At 41.0% G+C, this 16,929-nt stretch overlaps 1 protein-coding gene across 6 annotated transcripts in view; it reads right to left on the bottom strand.

The window, feature by feature from the left end:
• The window catches only part of OSBPL1A (oxysterol binding protein like 1A), an 80,194-nt gene that overhangs the window by 31,057 nt on the left and 32,208 nt on the right, over nucleotides 1-16,929 (bottom strand). For 2 of the 6 annotated variants that reach the window (XM_042029637.1, XM_042029669.1), the window contains exon 1: nucleotides 16,274-16,413. The exons of 2 other annotated variants lie outside the window; for them this stretch is intronic. The gene's annotated coding sequence lies outside the window, so the exon portion shown is untranslated. Of the gene's footprint in view, nucleotides 1-14,269; nucleotides 14,496-16,030; nucleotides 16,245-16,273; nucleotides 16,414-16,929 lie in introns of those variants that run through there. 2 more of the 6 variants (XM_042029648.1, XM_042029658.1) reach the window with 2 other exon arrangements.

Here is a 16,929-nt window from a genome sequence, read left to right as displayed (position 1 = left end):
GAACTGTTTGTATGTCCTATCTGGTTACAGTTTACATTAAAGCTTTACTTTGGAGGCTTCAGCCCCTTCAGTTATAACCACTTCTCAAATAGTGGATGCAGAGCTGGGCACAAAAGAGACTAGTAAGGAGATATTAAAAGAGATTTGCTACTTCCAGAAAAGAGCTTCTATGCTGGCAGAAACATCTCCTCTAGAGAAAGATTTATAGAAGAAATTTTCACCCCCTCAGTTGTGCCAAATACTAAATCAGCTGGTTTGGCTGCCAGGCTCTGAGTGTAAGTGGGGAATCCAATTAAATGATAATTAAAAGAGTATAAAATTGGGTTGCTAATTGAAAGCAGAAAAACCAGTAAGTCACTTACTGTCTAATAGTTTTACTCTGAACAAAATGAAAAAAATCTGGACTAGTTACTGTCACTTTCATTTAAAGTTCACTCTGACAGTACCAATGAAGCCAATTACTGCAATGTTTCATACAAATCAGACATACCATGCAAATGATCTGTTATTAGGCAGTTTCTGCTAAATACATTTGGTATGCTATCAAATAGTTAAGGAACCACCCATTTAGAGAAACAGCATCAGTATTTTACTCTTCTGAGACAGGGAGGATAGAGGGCTGAAAAATAAAATGGTACTTTTCTTTCTTATTAAACACCAAAGTAAAACCAGTTATGAAAATGCTATTTGCAATAATATTGGTTTTGCAGGATTGAATTAGATGCCACTGCGCACTAATGCTTTGGTTTGGTAAGTGATTTGAGCAATTCAAATCTTTATCTAAACCTTACAGCAAATAGAAGGAAAATCAAAATAATCTAAAACCCCAGATGGACCTTTTTAGCATCCTTTTGTCACAGCTGTGACTAAAGCAGTAACACATACAGGTCTAAGACCAAGCCTCCTCCAAAAAAGTATTTTCTTGACTTTAAGGTTCCTCTGTCTTATCATAATGTAGAACTATCCAGAACTGCAGAAGGTGTACTACAAATAAGTTCCCTTTTTGTAAAATAAATTTCCAGCTTTACAGTAAGGTTCACTTTTCTGTGTATTTCCAGACTTCCTAGTTGCCAAGCACTTACTAGTACAGCAATTATACACTAGTAGGTAACAAAACCCAAAGCTTTTCATCTCTTCCGTAAGGAACACAACGCTAACCAGAAGCTAAGGAAAAAAGAAAACACATACAGCTGTATAAGAAAAATGCTTGCAACCATTGGGATGTTAATTCATAACTTAATAAACTGGTTTTAAAGCAACCTAAGTCAATATTTGGGAGCTTGAGATGAAAAGTTGTATTATAACATTTTTGTCAACAGTATGGAGCTTATGGGATGGACATACACATTCAGAGAGAGCCCAGGGGTTGCTCTACCAAACTCTACAGCCAGGCACCTCTACACTAGTCATTCCTTGAGGGCTGTTGTCAGTAAACACTGCAACAACACCACATCCTTAAGCACCAAAACAATTTCACAGTGTCAACATGAGAATGAAAAAAAAAAATTTAAAAACGGTTCTGCTACCTTTATTTGATTGATTTTGCCCATAGAAAAGCAATGCTGGGAGAGATAAAGCTGATACAACCCTGATGTACTCAACAATACAGGAGAAAGAACTTTGCTTGAAATAAGCAGTTTACTCTTTATTTTTTAGCACAAAGCAGCTTTAAGAGATACCTCAATTTTGTAATAATAAAAGACAAGGTGATGAGATACACCTCCTAAAAACTACTTGCAGTAAATTGAATGTAAAGGCAGAATGTTGTTGTTTTGTTTTCTTAGAATCACACATTCTCTTCCCAGCTTAACGAGAAGCACTGCAGGCAGATTGGGGCTGCTTCCAAAGTGTAAGTTTATTGAACAATGTAATTGAGTGATAGGTTTTCCCAAAATGTAAGAAGCAGACTGCCATTATGCATAATTTTGCCATGCTCTATTTCTCATTCAAAAGACATGGTCAATGAACAGGATCCGAGGTGAACTTGCTACTCCACCACCATTTTTGGTGATGGCATTTCAGCTTTATCCCTTTTGCAAAAGTTGTTTCTTTCCCACTGTGTCTTTCTTCATTGTCCCAAAACAAAAACATCTGCAAGGTTACAGAGGGAACTTCCAGACCAGTTTTAAAAATTGTTATTAACAGAACAGCTGTAGGATTCATGTAATAGGGAGGAAGACGAGCATAAAACAACAAACTTGAGAAGCATTTCAGTCTATTAATTTGGATGCAGAGACAGCAGTATTTTTCAGTAAAGTATCACCTGATTTTGTGAAGTTGCATTAGCTGAATACTAAATCATTTTATGAACTGACACAAATATTTATGTACTGTAGTAAATATCACAACAAAATGATGCAGACACCTGTGTACACACAGTTCTGGAAATCCAGCCTGAGCATGAGGGATTAATGGAAGAATCATTTTATTGACAGTCTGCATAAGGCACAGCTTGTAATACAGCCGTGGTTTCTGTACCTTTCCTGGTGGTGCCTGAGATGAGAAAGAGACAGATGGCAATTCACATCCTACTGGGTTCAGCTCCTCATCTTCCAGCTACGGAATGGCTGCCCACCTCTTTGATCCCTGTCACTGGTGCCCACAATGCCAGTACCACCAGCAGCATTATAAGCTTTCCTCTGAACTTTACGCAGAAAGCGGCACCAAGTGCTCAAGTGAACCCGGCATGAGGCCAGCTGAGTTCCCAACGCTCAACTGGCCAGGCCTCCTACCTTATCCTTGTCAGGAGCTGTTCTGCACAAAAGCAGATAGTTATCAATAAAGCTGGCCTTGCGCTCACACTGTTACACAATGACAATTTAGATCAGTCTTGCTTCCAGCTCTAAGAGAATGGTATTACAGTCAAACTTCAGATTTACTATTTCTGATGGAAACTATCCACCCTTGTCTCAGAGAAGTAAGCAGTCACACCATCATTATCCTTACAGCTATAGACAGAGCTATAACCTCATACTGAAGTCTTGGTGGTTCTCTGTCAGTGTATCTAGGTCAGTGCAACAATTCATTTTTAGAAACGTACTTCTCCAGCCAAAGATGTTTGATATCCACGGTCTGGTAACCAGTTTCACTTTTGGTTTTATTGAATGGAAATCTGCTTCCATCAGCTTCCTGTAACATTCTTGTAAATGCTACTGTAATATTTGGTGCCGTGAACACCAAATTGTGAGTTTAAATAGTAGAAGTGAGTTATTTTAGCAATCAGACTTCTCTTTCTTTTGTTAAAGGAAAGTAACAAACTATTTGCAGACACTCCTATTGCCTTTCCATGTTACCTGAAATCCTGCAAAACACAAGAGCATGGTTTAAAAGTTGGCTTTTCATTGTGTACTACTGGCAGAAACTTCACGTGCCTATTCCAAAATATCAAAAAGCTTATCTGCGTGTAACAAACACCACTCCCATTCCATTCTGTACCCTCAGTCTTCCTTAGGTAGGTGGGAAACTACTAACATGCACCAAACCACTCTTTTTTCTCTTTTTTTCCTCCTTTTTTCTTTTTTAAGGGCTTAAGTCTTGAACTATATCAGCACAGCCTGTAACGAAGGCCTCTCTGTCCATCCTGAAGACATCTTAGTACAATACACAAAATACTTGCTTTGTTTGGTGCTGGATGCTTTTAATTTAAATCAATGCACCGCAACAGTGGCACTTTTGTGGGGTAGGAAAGGATCACACCACTCTATGCCCAGCTAATAAATGGTCATCTCAGCAACATGCTATTGCAGCTGCAAATAAACACTAAATCCAACACATAGCGTGCAAGGCATAGAACAAATACAGACACCTCAATAATATGCAGTGCTACATGCTTTCAACATTAGAATTGTAAATTAAAAGATAGCCTTAGATCCTACTTCTCCTGGACTGAGAGAGAGAAAAGACAGACTTCACAACACCGCAGTGTGATTTAGTTGAATTTTATTTTCAAGCACTCAACTCCAGTGTCAGGAACGACTGCCCAAAACACGCAGACTTCAGAGTTGTGCTGAAAGGAAGTACCTCCTCTTTCACAGAGAGACCACGAGGGGATCTGAAAGCAGACTCTGCTGGAATGTCAGAACACTGCGTACCCACCCTGCTCTGCAGTAAGCTGAGCATGGGAGAGCTGCCCGTGACACCGCCTCACCAACGCCTCGGACGACTCAGAAGGGAGGTTTCAGTTTTCAAAATGAATGGCTTTGTCCAACTGCCACACAGAAACTCCATCTTCCCAAAAGTGTCATTTCTTATGGGACATTTACCACAAAGCACACAAACGAGGTGCAAGTTTTCAGCAGGAAGGTAGGGGCTGGTCTAACACCTGGCAGGAAATTATCACATAACCAAGGAATTAGAAAAATTCTGCTATAGTAGAACTGGCATTTTTCTGCAAACATCTCCTGATGCTTTCTGTAATAAAGTAAAGCAAATCAAACCTACCATTTGTTTCACACTACATCTATTCATATGAAACTGATAGTTTCCAGAGTCAGCTACTCCAACAGGACATACTATCCTGAAAGAACTTACAAAGCACTGCATTGTAACACATTACACTACAGAAAACCTGTCACAGAAAGCACTGGGAATCCAAAGCAAGAAATCTCTGTCCCTTCTTCTGGGATTTTTATACCAAATGAAATCTGAGGGTAGCAGTGGAAACACATACCAAAACATCTGAGGCTAGGAGTGGAAACCACAACCTCAATGCAGAGTTTGATATGTACACAGTTTGTCTGTTCTAACAAGCTCATAGAATTGCAATTTTGCTGTCAGTACAATACAGTCCCTATTGCTAGTGCCTCCTTGCATAAGCCAGTCCTTTGCAATGTCCAGTTTGAACTAGTGCTGAGTAAACCTGTTATTCTTTTATGTTTAATGTAGAATGAGAACTAAAAAGTTTTACAGAGCCAGGCCTGCCTCCATGTCTTGAACAAAGGAAGAAATGTAAAGACTGAGTATTTTTCTCGAGGTGCATCTGTTTAGAAACAGAACAGTTCTACATATTTTGCTAGCTAATTTCAAAGCATGCTACTGCAGCACTAGTTCTACAGGACAGACTTCTATGAAAAGAGCAGTTAGACATTCTGCCACCTGGAATAGTACCGAATAGCTGCTTAAGCTACAACTGAAGTGAAAACTGAAACCAGTTGCTCTCAAAGAGAACTCACTCTGAAAGTTCTCAGTTTTAACCATACTTGAACTTCAACACAGGACGCTTTCCAGAAGGAAAACGGATTTTAGAAAAGGATTGACTTTTTACCTCTACTCATGGGGCTTAACTCCCACTAAGCACATATTAGTATATTATATGAATATGTATAATCCTGCTTTTCTCTTAACTCTCCACTCCCAAAAAGCAGGAACAGTTCTAGATTCAAAGTGTTTATTTGCAAGTATGCCTCAGGTATCTGAGGCACTAGATAAAGGAACGAGTCATTTATGAATACTCCTATGGCACTTCAAAAAACTGCAAGTGTGACAGCTCACATTAAAGCAACAACAAAGTGGTCCCAAACAGATTCCCAAATCGATTTCAGGAACACATCCCCAGATTCCTAAAGCATGTAAATATTTTACACAAAACTTTTGGAGTTCTGATCTGTTTACACATAGGCCCTTCTACAAAGAACCACTTGCTGACTCACTACTCCCCAGCACCATCAAGCGCAAGGGACTTGTGACAAATGTCTGCTATATAAACATATGTTAAAGTCTTGCATCCTAACTCTTCATTTGCTGGAGTAAACTAGCTCCTGTAAACTTCATCTCAGCCGTGGCTCGTCCCAGGGAGCAGAGGACTGATCCAAAATAGGTCATTCTTTACTTCAGCCACTGTTTCTTCCTTAGGTTTTCCCTCTCTCTGTGCCATAAGCCTGTCTGTTACCTGGCTTCAGAGATCTATCAGATCCAAACCCAGCATAGTTAGAAAGTGAAAGTTACTTGAACTACTGCTACTGCAACTACTGAAAAGCAAAACAAGATGTGATCACTTAATCAAGGAGGTAAGCTGAGCTCACTGGTGATAGGCAAAGGGTTATTTACTGTATCACAAGACAGCATCAGTCCTCATCTCCGAAGTCCAGCCAGCTGACTCTACAGCATCAGAGGACCACATCTTACGGACATCATCATATTCAAAAGAGAAAACACACTTGGAAGGTAAATGTAACAGCTGGCTTTCTTTCAGACCCATATACAGAAAACAGCACCAATACAGTTTCCTTTTGTACAAATGCTGAAAGACCCACATACACACAATCAAACCCCATACATACCAATTTAAAGTCCTGGTAATCTCCTCTCTTACATCCCAACCCAAAGTCTATAGAAGAAAGCAAAGACTTTGTAGAACAAGTCATACGACTGCCTCAGTCATTCCCAGATGAACACAAGAGTTCATTGTTAGTATACTATGAACATTCACATCAAAGTTCAAGAGGAGGAGTTTAGCAGGGCTGATTTGGAACAGCTACATTTCATTTTTCTGAGCACAAAGTTGTAGTATTTCCCTATATTTGATTTATTAATATAATCAAATTCTGCTAATGAAGGAAAGGAACAGGTATGATCATAAAACTTAGAAAAATAAAGCGGAAGCACTAGTAGAAGCAAGAGCCAAGCTATCATCCCCACGGAAGAAATTCGTATTTTGGCAGGATCATGTTGACTCAGGCAGACATCTAGGCAGTAAGAGAACGGTTATTCAAGAGAAAAGCTGGAGATGCTGAGAGCACCTTTCTCCCAGCACCATGTCTAATATAAAAATTCATCATTCAAGACTGCCTGGAATAACAGTTTCTGAACTATCCACATGCTAGGGACAAGGCCTCTTTGCCTCCCACCTTTCCCTCCTAAGACACTAACACTTCCTCCTCAACACGGACCTTGCTGCCTTCCTTCCCCCCTCCTGTTTCCACATTTGGCTATGTCAAAGTCTGTTTACTGAGAGGCTGCTGAAGCACTGCAGTTTTAACCAGTGGAGAATGTCGCAGATCTCAGCCAGTAACCTGTCTAAGAGCACAGGAGAAAACTGCAAAGACTAATTTCTGATTGCAGGTTAGAAGGCTGGTTTTAGCTTAAATTCTCGGATTTAAGCTTTTTCATTAGAGAAACTGCTTTCTTCAAAGTGTTTCTGCACAGTCAAGACTTAAAAAGCTCTTTCTGGCTTGTTTCTAAAGTGAGACTCAATGGCAATTCCAAGTCTTCCTTTCAAAAGTATTTGTTTTTCACATTTTACTTAAACAATTTAACTGTAATCTGATAAATGTCATGAAGTCTGCTTAGGTTTGAGAGCTGCAGAAGTTGCCAGTCTCCAGAGCCCATTCTGTCCCTACTTGTGCTCCAGTACTATAATACTGATTAGTCAAATATCAGGAGCTCAAAGAAAAAGCCTTCTGATTTTGTCATTTTCTGTGAAGTATTGTTTCTATTCTGAGTAATGCTGAAATTAAATATGGCTGCTATTCACTCTTGCCAACACTAATGCCAAAAACCAGCTGGGACTCAATGACATCTGCAGTGATGCACATGTTTGGGAAGCGCATTTTGAGTTGCAGAGCTACAAGATTACCAGAGAAAAACCACACTGCAAGGATATTTCACTGCCCCAGTGAGATTAAGCATTTATGTTCTCAGAGGCATATGCCACAAGTAACTTTACTCAAACTAAAGGCCTCACTGAAGCTGACCTATTACACTGATGCTAACAGAACCAGAACAACATATTGCTGGATACTTTCAGATCTGGTAGGGACAATTTTTTGTCTTCTCCCTTTGAGGGACTGGACATCTTCGAAGTTTGCTAGTCTCACAGAGACACCAGACTTTAAGACGTAAGGGTTTTTAAGAATGCATACAGGAAACATTTCCTTTTTATTCTTAAGGACTGTTTCGAAAAGAGATCTCGAGGCAGTTTTGATCTAACTACTTCCCTTAAGTATTCTTCCGCATACACCACTGATTACTTTGATCAACCCCTTTGTAATCTCTCCCCCATGCTTCTTCCCAGCTGGATTATGGCAAATGCATGCAATGTTTTCTCTGTTGAAGCAACTGTCATGTCTTTGCCATGTTTTTGTTGGCTCTTACTGGCTTACTAGTGCTGCTGGACTCAGTTGTTGACTCAGAGTGAAAACAGCTTCCTATTAAAAAAAATTAACACTTCTGAAGCTGTCTGTCTGTTCTACAAGCTCTGCACTGGGAATTTTGTTAATTATTCATTATTCATGAAGACTAACTGACAGGTTTTTTAAAAAGCAATTCCAAAACAAACATGCATGCTGTACAGCTGTTCTGCATTTCTGAAAAACTCAGATGTCTCAACTGCTAGTTTTTATTTCATTTTGGACACTAACCAAATTAAAGTGAAATATGTTACACAGGCCAGAAATCAACAGTGAGTTTTACAATACAATGCTGGAGTTCTGATCGCCAAATGAAATCCACCTTGGAAAGCATTCTTTACTGTTTCTGCTAGAGCCCAGAACACCCTCTTCTCACATTTCCAATATTAAAGAATCAGACTTCAAAGACCGATACAAATGCAAAAATCCCACTTCTACTTCAGATTTTAGGAGGACTTGGAGCATTAAGAAGATTGCCCCTTCTTAGGGATGACTGTCCTTTGAGACACTGTTTTTGTCCTTACTCCTAAGCAGGCAACAGCCAGCAGACTTCATCCAGGCCCTGGGTAGGTTGATAAGACATTTCCTGAAATTAGAGTATGTCATGCAGACATTTGTCCAGCAGCTAGGGCAAACAGACAAATATGCTCTGGAGTACGGAAATTCAATGCAGAACTAGATAATCCCATCTCAATACTCCCAATTAAGTGGAACAGATCTTTTCTCCTTACGAGCGTTCTCAAATACTTTTGCCCTTATACTGTGGGAACTTTCTATTGTTGTGTTTGTTTGTTTGTTTTTTTCCAAGAACACTGCACCAAAGCTATTTACTGTTAAGCCTTCTATTTACTCCTCCCCTATATGCAATCCGGTAGCATCTACAGTTCAGAGGAAAAAGAGACCCCAGATTAAATTTCTAAGAAGTTCTTTTACAAACTTCTCCAATAAAACTCACTGGCTGCCAGAAGAAAACTTGTAGATTTGATGAAAGTTCTACGCTCTCCCCATCCCAAGCCGAAACAGAATCCAACAGCCTAGGATGACACATAATTTTTTAGATTCAATAAACTGCACGTGGGAAAAAAGACAATAGTAGAAAAGCACTGACCGTATATTATTAGCTGATCTTTGACACATGGTTCCTTGAAATTTTCTAACACTACTGTACTGGACTGCCCCTTAAGTAGTATTTGTATGTCTGAGGATTGCTCAAACTAAAGAAGAGAGGGCTCAGGGCAAATCTCATCTATATAAATACCTGAAGGGAAGGTGCAAAGACAACTACTCTTCTCAGTAGTGCCCAGTGGCATGACAGGAAGGAATGGGCACAAACTGAAAATCAGGAAATCCCCTCTGATTGTCAAACACTTTTTCACTGTGGTGGTGACAGAGCACTGACACAGGCTGCCCACAGAGGTTACAGAGTCTTTAAGCCTGGAGATACTCAAAAGCCATCTGGACAGGGCTAGGTGGCCCTGATTGAGCAGGAGGGGTGGACCAGAGGACCTGAGAGGTGCCTTCCAACCTCAACCATTTCCATTTTTTTCTTCTGTGAAATTAGGGTTTAGGCCTTAGCCCAAAATGTCGCTTCAGAGGTAGAGGAGATACAGGTCAGATGAAGCTGTATTTCCGCTATCCACAGGCACAGATGCCTGCTGTCTAAGGTTTCAAGCTGTCTGAAAGGCTCAGACAGCTCATTTTAACCTCAATTTGATTTGTCTGACCTTGCAGCAAGATGTTTCACTGGAAAAACACACAATCCAATTTGGATGCATAGCACAGGATACACCCACAATTAATAATGTTCTTGGCATTTCCAGAAAGGCATACTACAGATAATACATGGATTACCACATTACCTAGAGGAGGTATACTATTATCTTGACAACTCAAGATTATTCCCCACCACAATGATAAAAACCTTGTTTATGGGTGTCCCATTAGTGCATGTCTATCAGGTCAAACCCACCAAGTTCCTGCAGATGCTTTTCTGCTACTGTAACCCTGCACAAGGCCTGGAGGCTGATGCTCTGACCAATTACACTGAATATTTCCAGACAAGGTAAGAATAGGTTTGTTCTTTCTACCCTTTATCCCACCATAGCTCTTGACTCAAAAAAAGGCATGTGCAATAGCGACACTATTATATTTCAAGATTAACAAGAAACTGTACTTCTATTTAAAGGTCAAACATATTTGAACAAGCTTTTGTTGTGAAAGCAGTTAGCTTTGCAACACAAAACTCTCTGAAGCGGATGAAAAAGTTTACAATCTACTTCTATGTTAAAAAGTACTCCTATGTTACGAATGTACACTGCAGACCCCCTTCAAATAGGCGTGCTCTAAAGCTATTCTCAAAGTGTCCTAGCATACCTATGGATCCAAGAGTTATTGCATTGATGTCCACGTTTTAACATTAATAATGTAGCAGTGACAAGCATGAGAGGAGGGAAAACATTCCTATTCAAAAACAACTGAGTTCACATTCATCTTACAAATGGTTTAACATGAAGCTATGCAAGCAAAGCAAGCACATCACAGGTGTCACTCCCAAAGACAAGATATTCAGATGAGGGCTATGCTTAGAAATCAGATATTCAGATGAGGGCTATGCTGGGCATCTTTTCATACTGGACTCATCATGATATTCACAACAAATGGATACACTTTTTTTGTAAGAGGGCCTCTACCTTACCATTGCTTTGCAGCAACATTCAGTTCACTATAAATGAAGCATAGTTTGTTTTGTGTGTGCTAATCAACCAACCTGGACAGCATAGGCCTGTATTTCCCATTTGCACATAACACTGAACACATTTATTGTTAAAGTGCATTATTGCTGCAAGGAGAGTGATGTTAAGAACAATACAGGCAATATAGAGAAAAAGTTTACTAACATTCCTTTATGAACGGGCATGGCATGTACCTTCAAGAAAAACTACAGCACCAGTGATTTACTTTCAGGGTGTAAATACTTTCTAAACACAGCTCATTTACCAATTCTAGTGATAGTCTCAGTGACTCAGCAGCTAGCATTATGCTAAGGCATTTCATCACTGGACAACAGAGCAAGAAGAGATAACACACTTCTGAATACTAATATTAAAACAGATAAAGCTTTTAAAGTCACTGGTTGTCTGGGGGGCTGGGGAGAGAGAGGCCAACAAGTACACATTTGGTCACAAGATTAAAAAAATCAGACAAGAGGTCAAATTTCACAGTTGCCTACCTTGACTATAAAAATGGTATCAGCTCTAACAAGTCAGAATAAAAAAAGTGCAAAAAGCAGTTTTAGTTGAAATACCATGATTGTGACCTGGTCAAGCTTAGGTTAAAAACAAAAACCACAATGGACAACATGCTCTTCCATAAGCACTAATACTGTCTAAACAGGAAATCATCCATTTTACTCTTCACAGGTAGAAGACCCCTGTATTTCATGGGACCAGAAGTGACTAAAATAAACCAACTAAAAAAAACCCAGAAAGAACAGCAGAAAAGTTTAGATTCGGTCAATCTCCTTTATTCAAGAAAAGGCTACACATGGACAGCTTAGTAGCCCATAAGGCAAAAGACCCGGTATCACTGACGTTTAAGGAAGCCAGCAAAACTAAAATATACTAAAATGCCACCACATGACAAATTTAAGATGATTTTACAACTGTTTAGTGTCACAAAGCTTTAAGTTACTTATGCTGCCCAGAAACACTGCCTTTAAAACAGCTTCGCACAAAATACACACATAATAAAGAGTTAAATATTCTGTCTCCCTCAAAAGCATGTGCTAATATCCAGTACTGGATAGGCTACATTAAATTTATTTTTCATATGTGTAGAAATTAATTTTAATTATTACTCTAAGAAAATAGCTTTTATGAGACTTACACGGGAAAAAAAAAGCCTTATTTTCTTTTATATTAATTTTTCATAAATTAAGTTTCAAGAAAGAGAGGTCGAGAAGAACTGTACATCTCCAGAGAATTAGTAAATGTGCGTGACCACAGTTATCTAGTTCAGTGTTCCGATGTTTTATGCAGCTGAGACACAAAACCAGACCACTCAGCCAGACGGTGACTGCAGTCAATTATCTTATACACTTGCATGCAAAATCCCAGCAAACAAAGTTAACAGGCATGGTGCTATGCAGAGAGGTTCAGCCTTATATCCTGCTTTTTTGCTGCTTCATTTTTTTCCTGAAGTGTTACCAGTCCTTAGCTGACAATACACTAACTGGCTGGGAGCTAACAAGTTTTAGAACTTTGCTGTTCAACCATTCTTCCAAAACACATCAGGTACAAATTAAGCCAGAATATGGAAAACAAGCTGATCAGTTTTACATGCCATGATGACATCACAATGACATCAGAAGAATAAAAGTGTGCACCTTTTCACTCCAGTTTGTTTTTCAAGCATGAGAGGAAAACAAACAATATTCTCATAGCACTAAGTAGTGAAAACACTTAGAGAAGATATCCATTTTATACATTTCTTTTCTGTTTGTCTCCATCAGCTTGGAGACAAGAGCATAAATTTGCAAATAAATCCATAGAAAACAGAATTCCTAATTCATATTTGAGAAGTACGGAATAGTACTCTGTCAAGAACTATTCCATTAAACTTGATTGCTGCTTTGTTTTTTCTCCCTGCAGCCTCAGCTAAGACTGTTTTCTCAATGTTTTTGCATTAAAAATTAAATACACAAACAAGTGGTAGACCAGACCTTAGAAGTAAACCTCAGAGCAGGAGCTGCAGAAGCACATTAAGGAGGAGCCTCATTTCAAATCAGTGTGTTTTTTACACTGTGTTTCCCCAGAGGCCCATGAATGGATTCCAAGTTAGTTTACACGAGGCTGCTTAACAACAACTGCCAACAAAACACACATCTACAGGCCAAGCTTTGAATAAGCATTAACCCACTATGCAAAGTGCAAGAACAAGTTAGCAGTGGGCCTCCAGTTGGGCTACACAGTGAGGAGCAGGGAATGCCTTCAGACAAGCTGTCTGACCAGCTTCCATGCAGGCTCTTTGAGCTACAGGTCAGCAAGACTTTCCCCATTGCTAGAAGTCAGTATGTCACTTTCTGTACTTTGAAATTAACCTATTTACTTGTAGCTGGGGATATGTTGTATCAGCAATCTTGAAGAAAACAAACAAATAAAAAACCGAAAACCCCACAAAACTACCAAAAAGGTCTCCAGAGTTGGGACCCTGCTGTACTAGAAAGACCAGAAGCACTTGCCTTTTATCCTATAGTAACATCTGCGTGTCCTTCTGTGAGCCAGAACCATCTTTCACCCAGAAGCCTTTCCAATACAGCACTTGACCAAGGATCTTATCAACTGCTTCAAAACCTATCAAGTGCTTCAAAAAAAGCACTCTGTCAACACACATAATACCCTTTCATAAAAGAACAGCAGTAATATTTATTTATCTTTCCCCTGAATGGAAACTCAGTATTTCTTATTTTAAAAAGCTTCTGTCTGGGCTGCTGCTTAGCTTCACTGCCCACTCTGGTGACCTATTGAATCTTGGCTGCTCTAGGAAAATCTCAGAAAAAAGAAGTTATGTTCTTTAATTCCCCTACCTCTGAGATACTTTCACTAAGATGCTAAACTCCTTCCTCTACTGGTAAGGACATTGTCTTCATAGATCTGTAGTTAGCTTGATAGCTGCAAGACTTCAGTACACTGGTGGAAAAAAAAATGCTTCCAGAGGAAAAACATTTTGCCACTCACAAACATCTCACTATTAAATTACTCCAAATTTAATACCTTCACTATAGAGCTTTAGCCCGGAGGAAAGACATACACAGCACCCAAAAATTAGTACAGCAAGAATCATCAAGGCATGAGTAGAACTGTCGACATTCTAGCAGGAGAAACAACCTTCCAAATGACTTCCCTGTCGGCAGCTTTGTACTCTTATACACTGTGCCTGCACAACATTCCACAACACTTTATATCCTGTGCTCCACTGCATAAGGGAAAAATACCAGTCTTTATCACAGAGCCCATCTTAGCATAGAGAACCTTCCAATGAACTTGAAAACCTTCAAACAAGAGTCAAGTTGCACTAGGTATTTTTAGTACATTTCTACTCATTTGGTGGAGAAGGGAAGAAACAGGATTAAGTCAGTTACTGACCCAGAGTAAATAAAGGTTTTCTTGATGCAGGTACACCTTGATACTCTCAACATCAAACAGCTCTTCCTGTGTTTAGTCCAATCATCAACTGTCTGAAAACTGTTCTTCTTTCCACAAGTGTACAACCTGAACAGCATTCCAGTTGTTCAGGGCATTGCTGACAGGCCTTGACACACTGAGGTTTTCCCTTGGTCTCCGCTACTCTCAGCAAGAGCTGAACAGAATGGACAACGTAATTCCTTTGTGCTCCTTGATTGAAAGGAATAAAAATAAAAATTAAAAAATAGGGCTGTCACTTGTTTCTAAGCACAAAGAGAAAAGATCAGAGAAACAAAGGCACTGGTTTTATCACCTGAGGGACTATGGACTCTGTTGTTCTAGGTCTAGTTCAATAGCCAACCAATACATGATCCCCTTACTAGACCTAACTCAGGAATCTTATCATTAACCTCTTTCTTAGCTTCTCTGATTTCGAGTCCCTCACCCCTCTTCATCTCTCCCCCCAAGACCTTATAGAGGTTAATGTAGCTGATGATATTGCCAGCTGGAAGAAAAAGACTGCTGATGGATGCCAGGACTTCTCTAGCAGATTTGCTCAGGGTGCCTTTATCGGCATTTCTCCCTTGACTGCAGAGTATCATCACTGCTCTCCTCACCCGCATCCCCACAAAGAAACAGATAACAGAATTTCTCATTAAGGAGTCATCTGGACATAGGCTACAGGTACCTTCTTCATTCACAGTACAGTAAGGTAGGAAGAAGGTTTAAGTGATAACAGCTACACTCATAACTGTCTCCCAGAAGACAAATCAAAAATATATTAAAGACAACAATTTGTATGCCAAAGAGCATGCAAGCATTCACTCACAAGAACACACACAGACACATCTAACCTATTCCACATCTAACCACATCTAAAGACATTCAATTGTTTCCAAGAAATCGGAAATAAACTAAGGCAGTACACTGAACTTCCAGAGACTGATATTTGCCAGTTGAACTGTGTGCACATTTTTTATTTACAGGATGTGCATACAAGAGATAGCACATTACGCCATGGTAAAGATAACTAAGTTCAAGGACTATGACCCACAGCATTTTGATATTAAAAAGTTTCTGTAGAAGTGATAAGCTTAACTGGTTATTCTTCATAGCTGAATATACAACTCATTTAATTCAAAAAATGAAGAAACCTTCCCTGAATTCCTTATCTCATCAGCTAAGGTTTTTCACCAGCTTGTAAACAAGTCCTCTTTTTAAGACAAAAACAAACCAGAAAGAAAGACAACACCTGCAAAGCCACAGACAGACTACAAATGAAACCAGCTTACAACTGCTATCCGTTCTACACTCATGCAATACGAGCTCTTAATTTACTGTTACATATAACCCTTGATGGTAAAAGTGAAACTTAAGAGCCAAGATACTCATCTACACTTTACCTAGCACTGGTTAGTGAAGAAGCAAGGTAAGAAAAGTAAAAAGCTAATTTCTTTAAATAAATAAATAAATTTTTTTCTGTCGATTTCACACAGCTTCAGCACAGGTAGTTCAAGTACTAGAGATGAATTTTAAACTCATTCAGAAAATCCAGCAGAGAGAATAGCATGAAAAGAACCTTAAGTTCAACTCCTTCTACAACTACATAAAATAACTCAGGACACAAAAATTACTAGAATCAAACTGCTTTAGGAATGTAGGTTCTGATATTTGCAAGAAATAGTCCAAGGCAAATCCTGCTTTGAAACACTACTTACTAACCTTGTGCCAAAGTCACTGCAGAAAACGTTTCAAGTTGTGCTGGCTGGCTCCGACATCAACGCCCCAGTAAACACTCAGATTAAAGAAACCAAGTTACATTCCCTTTTGCCCTCACATGCTTTAACTATTTGGCAAAAAGTATCTCCGTTCGTATCTGCTTGACAGTGAAGGGTTCATCCCAATGTCAAGAAGGAAGCAGAACCACAGAACAGCAGCCTCCAGCCCATCACGCACGCTACATACCGCGGGACGATTTCGAGCAGGCACCGTTCCGAGGGAAGCCGCCCCGGTTGCAGCAGCAGCAGCGGCGGCAGCACCTGCCGGGCCGGCACACGCCGCGGGCGGCCCCTTCACCTTGCACCACACGCCGCGGGCTCCGCGGCCGCCCCGGCGCGGCGCAGGGCGGGGCGGGGAGGGGGAGTCGCGGCCGCCCCGCACAGCCGGGGCGCGGCTCCGCTCAACACCGCTCCCGCCGGGTTCCGCCGGGCGCGGGGCGGCGGCACAGGAGGAGGAGGAAACCAGCCCGGAACGGCGGGGCGGCCACGCCGGCTCCCAGCCCGGCTAAAAATGGCCTGACAGACCGAGCGCGCCCGCCCCTGCCGCGCCCCCGCCCCGCCGCCGGGGCAGGGGCGCTGCCCAGCGCTCACCGCCGCGGCTCCCGGGGCGGCCCCGCAGGGTGTGCGGGTTCCCGAGCCCTCCGGGGCCGCCCCGCACGGAGCCCCGCCGCAGTGGGTTATTTTTGGAAGCTCCCCCCACCCCCCGCTCCCGGCTCTGCGGCGTCACAGCCGCTCCCGCCGTGCGGAGCGGGGAGGTCACGCCTTTCCCGGCGCGGGTGGCGGCCAGCGCGGGGCCCCTCCGCCCGGAGCCCCGCCGGAGGCAGCGGCCGCGGCCCCCGCCCG

Source organism: Corvus kubaryi, unplaced genomic scaffold (genome assembly GCF_017639235.1).
Source record: "Corvus kubaryi isolate FWS band 111438036 unplaced genomic scaffold, C.kubaryi_AGA036_p1.0 132, whole genome shotgun sequence".
Lineage (NCBI taxonomy): Eukaryota > Metazoa > Chordata > Aves > Passeriformes > Corvidae > Corvus > Corvus kubaryi.
Note: the sequence above shows the minus strand (reverse complement) of the source record. Positions and strands in the feature narration are given on the sequence as shown.